Raw genomic sequence first — 12,297 nt, 5'->3', positions numbered from 1 at the left:
TTCAGTAATAGAAATACAATACCTTATGTTGATTGTACCTAATATATTAGCAGATTCCTATGACATGGAGGCTTAATTTACATTATTTTTTTTTTTTGTTTGGACATATAAGTACATTTTTATATGTGAAACACTTAAATGAAGTATTTAAAATAAATTAAAATAAAGAATCTTCATTGATGTTGATATTGGGAAATCTCAAAGAAGATGCTACCAACACTAAAAATTTCAAGTCTTAAAATCATACTTCAGATAGAGCGCTAATTTCCAGAATCTATAACGAACTCAAAAAACTCTACACCAAGAATACAAATAATCCAATCAACAAATGGGCTAAGGAAATGAACAGGCACTTCACAGAAGAAGATGTACAAACAATCAACAGATATATGAAAAAATGTTCAACATCTCTAGTAATAAGAGAAATGCAAATCAAAATTACCCTAAGATTTCATCTCACCCCAAATAGAATGGCGATTATCAAGAACATAAGCAACAATAGGTGTTGGCCAGGAAGTGGGGAAAAAGGTACACTCATACATTGCTGGTGGGGTTGCAAATTAGTGCAGCCACTCTGGAAAGCAGTATGGAGATTCCTCAGAAAGCTTGGAATGGAACCACCATTTGACCCAGCTATCCCACTCCTTGGCCTATACCCAAAGGACTTAAAATCAGCATACTACAGAGATACAGCCACATCAATGTTCATAGCTGCTCAATTCACTGTAGCCAGATTGTGGAACCAACCTAGATGCCCTTCAGTTGATGAATGGATAAAGAAACTGTGGCATATATATATACAATGGAATATTACTCTGCCATGAAGAATGATAAAATTATGGCATTTGCAGGCAAATGGATGAAATTGGAGGATATCATGCTAAGTGAGATAAGCCAATCTCAAAAAACTAAAGGACGAATTGATCTCGCTGATAAGCGGATGAGGACATATAAGGGGGGGAAGGAGGGGTTAGCCTTAGGGTTAGGGTTAGTTTTAGGGTTAGGGATAAGGAGGGTGGTAAGAATGGAGGAAGGAAAGACTGTATAGAGGGAAAAGAGGGGTGGGAGGGGTGGGGGGAAGGGAAAAAATAACAGAATGAATCAAACAAGATTGCCCTATGTAAATTTATGATTTTTAATTAAAATAAATAAATAAAAAAGAAAAAAAAATGGTTAAGTGCCACTGGATTCAATCCCTGGTACCAAAATGGGAAGGGGGTGGGGCATCAGGAAAGTCTTGTTTTAAATAAGTCTCCTGTGAACCACATAATTATCTGAAGAAATGCCCAATCCACCAGAGTCAACAGAAAATTCAAAGACCCTGAGTCAAGAATTGTTTTGATGGCTTTCATGGTGCCCAATGAATCTGAAGTGCAGTGTTGAGGTGATGAAATCAAGTGTTGGGGATTATGTTACCTGGTAGGCCATACTGAAAGAGGAAGTTTTAAATAAGAGATATATGAAGATATTGGATGACTTTATTGGTATTCGTAGTATTTCCTGATTTATTTTTAAATTAAATAATTTATACACTGGTGCAGCAATCACCACAATTTAATTGAAGAATCTATCCATCACCTCAAAACATATCCTTATTTGATTTCCTGTCAAATTATGCTCCTATCTCTAAGAAATTATAGATCTGTTTTCTGTACAATTTTATAGTTTATATTAGTTTCATATACAGAATATCATACAATACTGGTCCTTCGTGTCTAGCTTATTTCTCTGAGCACAATGTTTTTGAAATCGTACATGTATCTATATTTCATTTTTTGATATCGCTGGATATTGCTTCTACTTTTAAAACATAGGTCTTTACAAGAATCAGAAACAAAGTGAAAAGTCCTAAGATATGTTTAAGTTTTACACTCTTGATTTTTGAAGTTAGATACTTTATTTGTTGTGGTTAAGTTTCTATGGTCTGGCTGTCTGACACTTGTAGTGAGTTTTGACATTCCAATAAATATCTTCATGACACAAGTCTCTTTTCTTATTTCTTGTCTTGTGTACTTAATTGTATTTATCAGTCACTTCTTGATATGTTCAGTCTGTCTTGCCAAATATCTAGATTTCTAATTTATAAAAAATGCATTGATCAGAATTGAATCACATCAATATTTATAAAGAAGGTCTAACACTCCTCCTTCTCTCTCTCTCTCTTTCTCTCTCTCTCTCTCTCTCTCTCTCTCTCTTCATATTGGGTTTGGAATCTGGAGGCAGTTTACTGCTCACTTACATCATAAAAACACAGGGAAAATTACTATGTATGGAAGGTGTAAACAACTCCAAAACTAATTAAATGCAATATAGTTTTAATATATGGCAATATTGTTAATGATAATGTGTAGTTCTAATTTGGCCACAAGTAAAAAAGATAATAAAACATAAAATAAATACCACAATTTTACAAGATGTAATTAAAAACTTTATCGTGCATTGTGATGTTTTACAATTAGTCTGTCTAAAATACATGTAAAAGTTATGTTTAGATTCGAATTTAGATGTAAGAATAAATAGACTAGGTAAAATTTTTTTAATCACAACTTAATTTTCAAAATGAACAAAATTAAATATGTATTTTTACATTATATATTTATGTATTTATGTATTTATATATTTATAAATTATATGTTATAATTTATATATTATAATTTATATTAATTTCTGTTTTTTTCTGGTTGATTATGAAGTGCACATCCATAAAGGTTATCTTTAAAAATATCAGACTATACCAGGAAAAGATTGTTATATTTTCTGTATTTTAACCATATATGTATATATTTCATACACTTAACTTATATTTAATATTTTATTTACATAAGTTGAAAAGCTAAAGAAGAAATAGCATTTTTGAAAAGAATCAACTAGTGGATATGAGAAAATTTAATATTTCATTGTCTGTTATGGTTTAGTTATGAGTTCTCCCCCACAACCGCATCTATGAAACAATGAAAGAAAGCTTAGAAGAGGACTGATTGGGTCACTAGAGCTTTAACCTAATCAGTGGGTTAATCTCTGATGGGCATTAACTGGGTCACGACTGTAGGCAGGCAGGGTGTGGCTGGGGAAGGAGGGTCACTGGGAGTGTGCTTTTGGATTTGTATTTTGTCCCTGATTGGTGGATCCTTCCCTCAGTATCCTGATTTTCCTGAGCTGCTTTCCTCCACCAAGCCCTCTGCCGTGATGTTCTTTCTCATTCAGACCCAGAGCGAAGGAGTCAGTAGTCCATTGTAACGTCCTTCACAACAGTTTATTCAGGGCTAACTGAATGGTTCCATGAGGGGATTAGGAAAAAGACACAAAGGTAGAGAAAAAGTCAGGCCTGCTTCTGATGGAGGAAGACTACCATGAGCAATCTCAGCACGTTTATTATATAGATTTAAACATCAGAAAAATTTATTGTGAGGAAGTTTATTTGAGATAAACAGAGCTAAAGCTGAGGGTAAAAGCACCCAATTAGGGCTTATCAGCTTGTGCCTATAATTCTCTTCCCCCAGACAGCAGGCATTTGAAACCAAGGTTATGAACTAAAAAAAAAATCCCTTGACTAGCAAGAAATTTCTCTTTGAACAGGGCACAACCATACAACTGGGCAGTTTGCTCCACTGAGAAATTCCCCAAAGAGCCAGCACCTCTGTTTCTGGGCAGCTCAAAGAATTGTAATTTGTTCGCTGCTCCCGACAATCTATGGGCTGAGATCTCTGAAACTGTGAACACCAAATAAACTTTTTTCTCTTCCAAGTTGTTCTTGTTGGTTGTTTTTTTGGTCACTGTGATACAAAACATTGACAAAAACATTCTCTAACTTGAATTTCTTATTAACAATATTGAAATTGGCATTGGTTTGAATATAACATTTATTTTTTTCTAGGATTTCTAGTAATTACATTTTTTTTTCTTTGCCCACCCTTCAAGACTCATGGAAAAATAACGTTTATGTGTGGGTTTTTTAAAATACGTGATAAGAAATTATTATACCTTAAATGACCTGTCTTTTCGTATGTACAGAAATTTTCTTGACAATTCATTTATATATCTTTTAAATTTTTCTTCATGGTATATTATTTAGGAAATTTCTACATTATAGGGAAATCTCAAAGTTTTTCTCTGATTTTTTGTTTGTGATTTTAATAATTTTAAATATATGTAAGGAGCTATATAGAATTTATTTTTTTCAAAACAAAGTCACATTTTTCTAAAAAAATAAGATATACAAAGAAGAAAATCAACCTACTAATAATCCTGTAATCAAATAATATAATTCTTAAAATTACTTTTTTGAGTGTGAGAATAGGCTATGCTGTGATAATCTTAGGGGATAAAACATATTCAGTTACTTTATTACATAAGGAATGTAAAGATTTCTTTACTATTTAATTGGTAGCAGTTTTATATTAGCTCATCATACCAGTGTTTTCTAATATATTGAAGATTATTTTTTCACTATTATAAATAGAATGAGAAAACTATTCTTACATATAATGTTTTAAAATCATGTCTTTATCTGTTGATTTAAAATAAATTCCCAAAGCATAAATTTTAATATAAAATATATATTTTTTATGTTGAGGACAAAATAATACTACAATTATACTATTTAGAAATGTGCATATTCAACCAGTCCTTCTATTTTTTTGTTACATGCACTACATTTTTCTCCTTTCTTTTCTTAGTGTACTTAAAGTACATAAATTCTTTTCTGAATTTAATGTTATTACTTTTAGATTGTATTTCCTTAAATACTAAAGATAAACACAGTATAGTAAAATTTAATTTTTCTTGTATTTAATTTAAAAACTTTGTTCATTTTCTCTTCTTGTTCAACTTTCCAATATTTGATTGGTTTGTTTTAAAACTTGCCATAATTCTACAATAATAACTGGAATTGGAAGTTTCCTTATAATGTCTTGACATTTTCACTTTAAAAGGACCATATTTATGCTATAAATATACCATTTATATCAAATGAAGTCATTCACTCCTTTGTTTCAAAACCTTTACAAATTATTCGGGTGACTATGAGTTTAATAGTCTTAAATTGTAATATTATTCTGGAATTACAGATGAAATTATGAAAGTATATAGATTCTGTGTAGTATCATCACTGTTGTTTAGTATATTTGTAAAAGATTAAAAATAACTCACACTAGATAGCATATGGTAGCTTACAATCTAACTATCTAAAACAAAGTTAATTGTTGTTGAAGAATAAAGTAACACTCTTTGACACATTATATGCATGTTAATGACTCACCTAGTCTTTGTTGATAAATGTAATTTTCATCAATCTTGAGCTTAAATTACTACATAAACATTTGCAGAAGTGCTTTCCTACCTTTCACATCAAAAACACTGTTTTTATTCATCAATGTTTTTAGACTGGACATTTATTTGATCCTCTAGTATCAGCTACTTTTTATGCATGTTACAAGTATTTGTATATTTAATCCTCATGGCATTGTATGTCATAGAAATTATTTTTGTTGCAATTACAGAAGTAATTGAGGCCCAAGAATTCTGAGGACACTTTTCAAGATGTAAGTTTATTAAGCGTCACAGCTTGGTTCTCAGCCACTCCACGTGGCTACCTGTTAGGGACGATAGTGAAATAATGAGATGAATCTACATAATCACAGAAGATGATCACTCTCATTTCACTCATGGCATTTTAATTAATAATCATAAATATTCAAAGAGACAAATCATATGCTTTTTTTTCTAGAACTGAAACTTGTGATATCTCTATTGCCACTGGCAGTCTGAAGTTCAAGTTGTAATACATTTGAAAAGTAAAGTCCAGCATTTTCTCCATGATATAATCTTTAAAGGATGACTCTCCAGACACCTTACTTGAGTTACTTTTTACCTCTGTACTTCCTTTTCATGATGCATTGAATATCATCACAGACTCCATCTCAATACCCACTAGCATTGCTGTTTGTTTTCTCAGTTCTGTATAGGGTACATTTCACAGCAGACAACTTACCTTCCCAAAACCTGAACGCAAAGACACACACGTGCACATACAGACAGAGTGCCAGTACCCATCTCTATATCTACTAACCAGTATTTTTTCTGAGTTCTCTACAAACATATTTCATATCTTAAATACACACCACCTACCAAAAGAGAGAGGCACACACAAATATACAAGCAAGTGGATACAAAGAGCATGAATAATTAAATTCCATCATTGGTGTACATTTTGCTGATGTTTTCTTCTTATCTCCTCTGCGTTCAGTGTTCTTTTCCTCAAATCCCTTATTCCTATGCTCCTCAGTTGGGGTGCAAAAATCAGTTTTTATTTACAAAGTTCTCACAACCTCTGTTGACTCCAACTTGATTTAGAAATGAGTTCTTACTGTTCATTAATTTTCTCACTTTTAATTGTGAACAAATTCCTTCTACATGAAACCCTGACACCCAAAATCCAGACGGGATTGTAGCCCATGCAGTTTACCTGGGTATTTTATTCAATGACTATTTGTTTTAGGATTTCTCTAAAAATCCAAGAGATTTCAATTCCAGGTATTTAAAGCACTTATCAGTTTTCCTTATCTTTATGAAGATCACCTAAGATTGACCAACTTTGGGTACTAAAAATAAAAATCAAACAGAAGTATTTGTCTTTAATCATTATCAAGTAGCCTTACTATTTGTTTTATATATGTAACAAATACAATTAAAAACAGTTTCCTTGAATTTTGTCTACCAGATATTCTCTTTCAGGTTAAAAACAAAGTAAATACAACAATTTCACATTCATATCATAGTGCATATTATAATAAAAAAGTAGATCCTAGAAACAACTTAAGTAATTACATGCAAGGTAAAACATCTTACATATTATTATTTTGTACACTGATATGAATATAGCAAAGAAACAAAATCTTCCTTTGGAAGTAAACATTGAAATGTATATAATGAAATAAAAAGGCAAGAAGATATATTGAAAAATAATAAATTATGAAATTGTTATGGATATAAAATTGTATTTCTGTGAACTATGGTACTTTTAAAAAATGCTGAGGATATTCTGTTCTTCTTTTTCTAGGGCTGTGAGCTGTAATGTTAGGTCATTTTGTTGTTGACTTTTCGTTTTTTTCTGGAAGGCGCTCCATGCAATGAATTTTCCTCTTAGTACTGCTTTCATAGTGTCCCAGAGATTTTGATATGTTGTATCATCATTCTCATTGACCTCTAAGAATTTTTTTATCTCCTCCCTGATGTTTTTTGTTATCCATGTTTCATTCAATAGCATATTATTTAGTCTCCAGGTGTTGGAGTAATTTCCCTTTTTTATTTTGTCATTGATTTCTACTATCAGTCTCTTATGATCTGATAGAACACAAGGCAGTATCTCTAATTTTTTGCATTTCCTAAGGGCTGCTTTGTGGCATAACATATGGTCTATTTTCGAGAAGGTTCCATGTGCTGCTGAGAAGAAAGTGAATCCGTTAGTTGATGGATGGAATATTCTATATAGGTCTATTAAGTCTAGGTTATTGATTGTGTTATTGAGTTCTATGGTTTCTTTGGTTGAATTTTGTTTGGAAGATCTATCTAGTGGTGACAGCGGTGCATTAAAGTCACCCAGAATTATTGTGTTGTGGTCTATGTGATTCCTGAAATTGAGAAGAATTTGTTTGATGTACAGGGATGCACCATTGTTTGGGGCATAAATATTTACTATCGTTATGTCTTCCTGATTTATGGTTCCCTTAAGCAGTATGAAATGTCCTTCTTTATCCCTTCTGACTAACTTCGGCTTGAAGTCCACTTTATCTGATATAAGGATGGAAACCCCCACTTTTTTACTGAGTCCATGCGTGTGGTAGATTTTTTTCCCATCCTTTCACCTTTAGTCTGTGGATGTCTTGTTCTATGATATGAGTCTCTTGCAGGCAGTATATTGTTGGGTCTTTCTTTTTAATCCATTCTGCCAGTGTATGTCTTTTGATTGATGAGTTTAGGCCATTAACATTCAGGGTTATTATTGAGATATGATTTGAAAAAGAAGAACAGAATAACAACAAAAGTAGTAGAAGACAGGAAATAATTAGAATCAGAGCTCAAATCAATGAAATTGAAACAAAAGAAACTATTCAAAAAATTGACAAAACAAAAAGTTGGTTCTTTGAGAAAGTCAACAAAATAGACAAACCCTTAGCCACACTAACAAAGAGAAGGAGAGAGAAGACTCAAATTACTAAAATACATGATGCAGAAGGAAATATCAAGACAGACACCACTGAGATACAGAACATAATGACAAGCAACTTTGAAAATCTGTATTCCAACAAAATAGAAAGTACCGAAGACATTGACAAATTTCTAGATTCATATGTTCCTCCCAAACTGAACCAGGAGGACATACACAATTTAAACAGATCAATATCAAGCAATGAAATAAAAGAAGCCATTAAAAATCTACCATGCAAGAAAAGCCCAGGACCAGACAGATTCTCAGCCAAGTTCTACAAGACCTTCAAAGAAGAACTCATTCCAATACTTCTCAAAGTATTCCAGGAAATAGAAAAGGAGGGTACCCTACCGAACTCATTCTATGAAGCTAATATCACCCTCATACCCAAACCAGGAAAAGACACATCAAGGAAAGAAAATTTTAGACTAATATCCTTGATGAATATAGATGCAAAGATCCTTAACAAAATATTGGCAAACTGTATCCAAAAACATATTAAGAAAATTGTGCACTACGATCAAGTGGGGTTCATCCCTGGGAATGCAAAGATGGTTCGACATTCGTAAATCAATAAACATAATCCATCATGTCAATAGACTTAAGGATAAGAATCATATGGTAATTTCAATTGATGCAGAAAAAGCCTTTGACAAAATACAACACCCCTTCATGCTCAAAACACTAGAAAAAATAGGAGTAGTAGGAACATACCTGAACATTGTAAAGGCTATTTATGCTAATCCCATGGCCAACATCATTCTTAATGGAGAAAAACTGAAACCATTCCCTTTAAAAACAGGAACAAGACAGGGATGTCCTCTTTCACCACTTCTATTCAACATTGTTCTCAAAACTCTAGCCAGAGCAATTAGGCAGACTAAAGAAATTAAAGGGATACGAATAGGAAAAGAGGAACGTAAGCTGTCACTATTCGCGGATGACATGATTCTATATTTAGAGGATCCAAAAACCTCCTCCAGAAAACTTCTAGACCTCATCAATGAATTCAGCAAAATAGCAGGCTATAAAATCAACACGCATAAATCTAAAGCATTTTTATATGCAAGCAAAGAAACAGTTGAAAGGGAAATGAGGAAAACAACTCCATTTGCAATAGCCTCAAAAAAAATAAAATACTTTGAGAATCAATCTAACCAAAGAGGCAAAAGATCTCTACAATGAAAACTACAAAACATTGAAGAAAGAAATTAAGGAAGACCTTAGAAGATGGAAAGATCTCCCATGTTCTTGGATAGGCAGAATTAATATTGTCAAAATGGCCATACTACCTAAAGTGCTATACAGATTCAATGCAATTCCAATTAAAATCCCAATGATGTACCTGACAGAAATAGAACAAGCAATCATGAAATTCATCTGGAAGAATACGAAACCCAGAATAGCTAAAGCAATCCTTAGCAGGAAGAATGAAACAGGGGGTATCGCAATACCAGAACTTCAATTATACTACAAAGCAATGGTAACAAAAACAGCATGGTATTGGCACCAAAATAGACAGGTAGATCAATGGTACAAAATAGAGGACATGGACACAAACCCAAATAAATACAATTTTCTCATACTAGACAAAGGTGCCAAAAATATGCAATGGAGAAAAGATAGCCTCTTCAACAAATGGTGCTGGGAAAACTGGAAAACCATATGCAACAGAATGAAACTAAACCCCTATCTCTCACCCTGCACAAAAAAAAAAACTCACAATTGATCAAAGGACCTTGAAATCAGACCAGAGACCCTGCATCTTATAGAAGAAAAAGTAGATCCAAATCTTCACCTTGTTGGCTTAGGATCAGACTTCCTTAACAGAACTCCCATAGCACAAAAAATAAAAGCAAGAATCAATAACTGGGATAGATTGAAACTAAATAGCTTTCTCTCAGCAAAAGAAACTATCAGTAATGTGAAGAGAGAGCCTACAGAGTGGGAGAATATCTTTGCCTCTCATACTTCAGATAGAGCACTAATTTCCAGAATATATAAAGAACTCAAAAAACTCTACCAAGAATACAAATAACCCAATCAACAAATGGGCAAAGGATATGAACAGACACTTCACAGAAGATCTACAAGCAATCAACAGATATATGAAAAAATGTTCACCATCTTTAGTAATAAGAGAAATGCAAATCAAAACTACCCTAAGATTCCATCTCACCCCAATTAGAATGGTGATTATCAAGAATACAAGCAACAATTGGTGCTGGAGAGGATGTGGGGAAAAAGGTACACTCATACATTGCTGGTGGGGCTGCAAATTAGTGCGACAACTCTGGAAAGCAGTGTGGAGATTCCTTAGAAAACTTGGATTGGACCTACCATTTGCCCTTCAATTGATGATGGATAAAGAAACTGTATATATACATTGTGTATATATATGTATATATATATATATATATATACATATATATACACAATGGAATATTACTCAGCTATAAAGAATAATAAAATTATGGCATTTGCAGGCAAATGGATGAAATTGGAGAATATCCTGCTAAGTGAGATAAGCCAATCTCAAAAATCCAAAAGATGAATGATATCAGTGATAAGGGGATGATGACACGTAATGGGGGGTGGGAGGGAGGCAAGATTGGAGGAAGGAGGGAATGTATAGAGGGAAAAGAGAGGTGGGAGGGTTCGGGGAAGGAAAACAATGCTGAGGATAAATAGAATGATATACAAATATTTTTGCTTTCTTTTTATTATCCTCTTATTTCATGATTATTCATTAAGAGACTTCACCTATTTCTAAATCCAATCATATTTTTGTAAAATTAATATAAATTTAGTTTTTTATTCCATATAAGAATGTTGCCATCTTTAGAAAATAAGTAAGATTTAATAGGAAAGGAGAAAGCTATGTTAAAAAAGAATAAAATATGAAGTATTTTGTTTTTCTCTACACAGTGGAAATCATATTAGAAGGTAGGATTGAGGGACAGCATTCACTCAAATCAAAATTATGACAGATTTTTTTCTGATATGTAACTTTATTAGTTTTGGGAACAATGCATTCTCCTGACTAAGCCAAATCAAAGTCTTTCAATTTCCAATAAATGTTTTGTATAATTAAAAAAATGTGAGAAACTAGACTTTCTTCTTGGTAAAAAGTAAGAAGAAAAATATTAAATCACATACAGGTCAGTACAGTTTCATTTATTATTCCCCAAATCCCAGCAAATAAGCATAAAATATACAAAAGTTTTAAAAAGTCAGTATAATTATGTATCCTAAAATGAATGCATAGTTTTCATTGTCATATATTAAATTATAATATTTTTAAAGGGCTTAAAATTATTCCTGGCATATTGTAAGTCCCAGATGGATATTTGCTATGTTAATACATATAGTGAAAATATATTAATCCTAGATAAAGTACATTATGTGTTGTACAGTAAGTTGATTCTTTAGCATCAGGTGGCAGAAGCACTGAAAACTAGAACCCTTATCATTTTATTGACTATGAAGTTATAAGGCACTGGGGTAGTCAGAAGCTGAACCCCTCTAACTTTGACACAGAAAGTCACAAGGAATTCATAATCCCTATCTCCATACTCTAGATGCTGACATCATTGCTATTATTGGTAAGTCACATAAAAAAAAGGGACATTAAAGCAGATGAAAATGTTCCCAGTGTTCTCCTGCTGAAGGTCCCTACCTCATCTATTCTCCTAAGCACCCACACTGACCTGCCTGTCTACCTGTCTCATAGGACGAGGTGTGTGTTTTCCTGTAATGCACTAGCTCTGCCTCCTTCCACCTACTCAGTCCTGGAACTCTGAACTCTCTCTTCTGGATAATCTTCTCTTACCTATCTCTTGACCTATATATATCCTTCCCAATGTCAAAACACACTATTATTTCTTCCTTTTTGAAACAAGAAAATACAAAAATGAGTTTGTTTTATTCCATTGGCCTCCCAAATCACAGGTCTGTTTCTTTACAGATCTTTACCTTCAAAGTCATTAAAAATTGTCTATAAATATTATCTTTGATTCCTTTTGGGAACCAACTGCAATATGGTTTGAACTTCCATTCAAACCACAGTTCTGCCTTCCTTAATTCAAACT

This window comes from Sciurus vulgaris, assembly GCF_902686455.1.
Source record: "Sciurus vulgaris genome assembly, chromosome: 4".
Classification (NCBI taxonomy): domain Eukaryota; kingdom Metazoa; phylum Chordata; class Mammalia; order Rodentia; family Sciuridae; genus Sciurus; species Sciurus vulgaris.
This window is presented reverse-complemented; position numbering follows the sequence as displayed.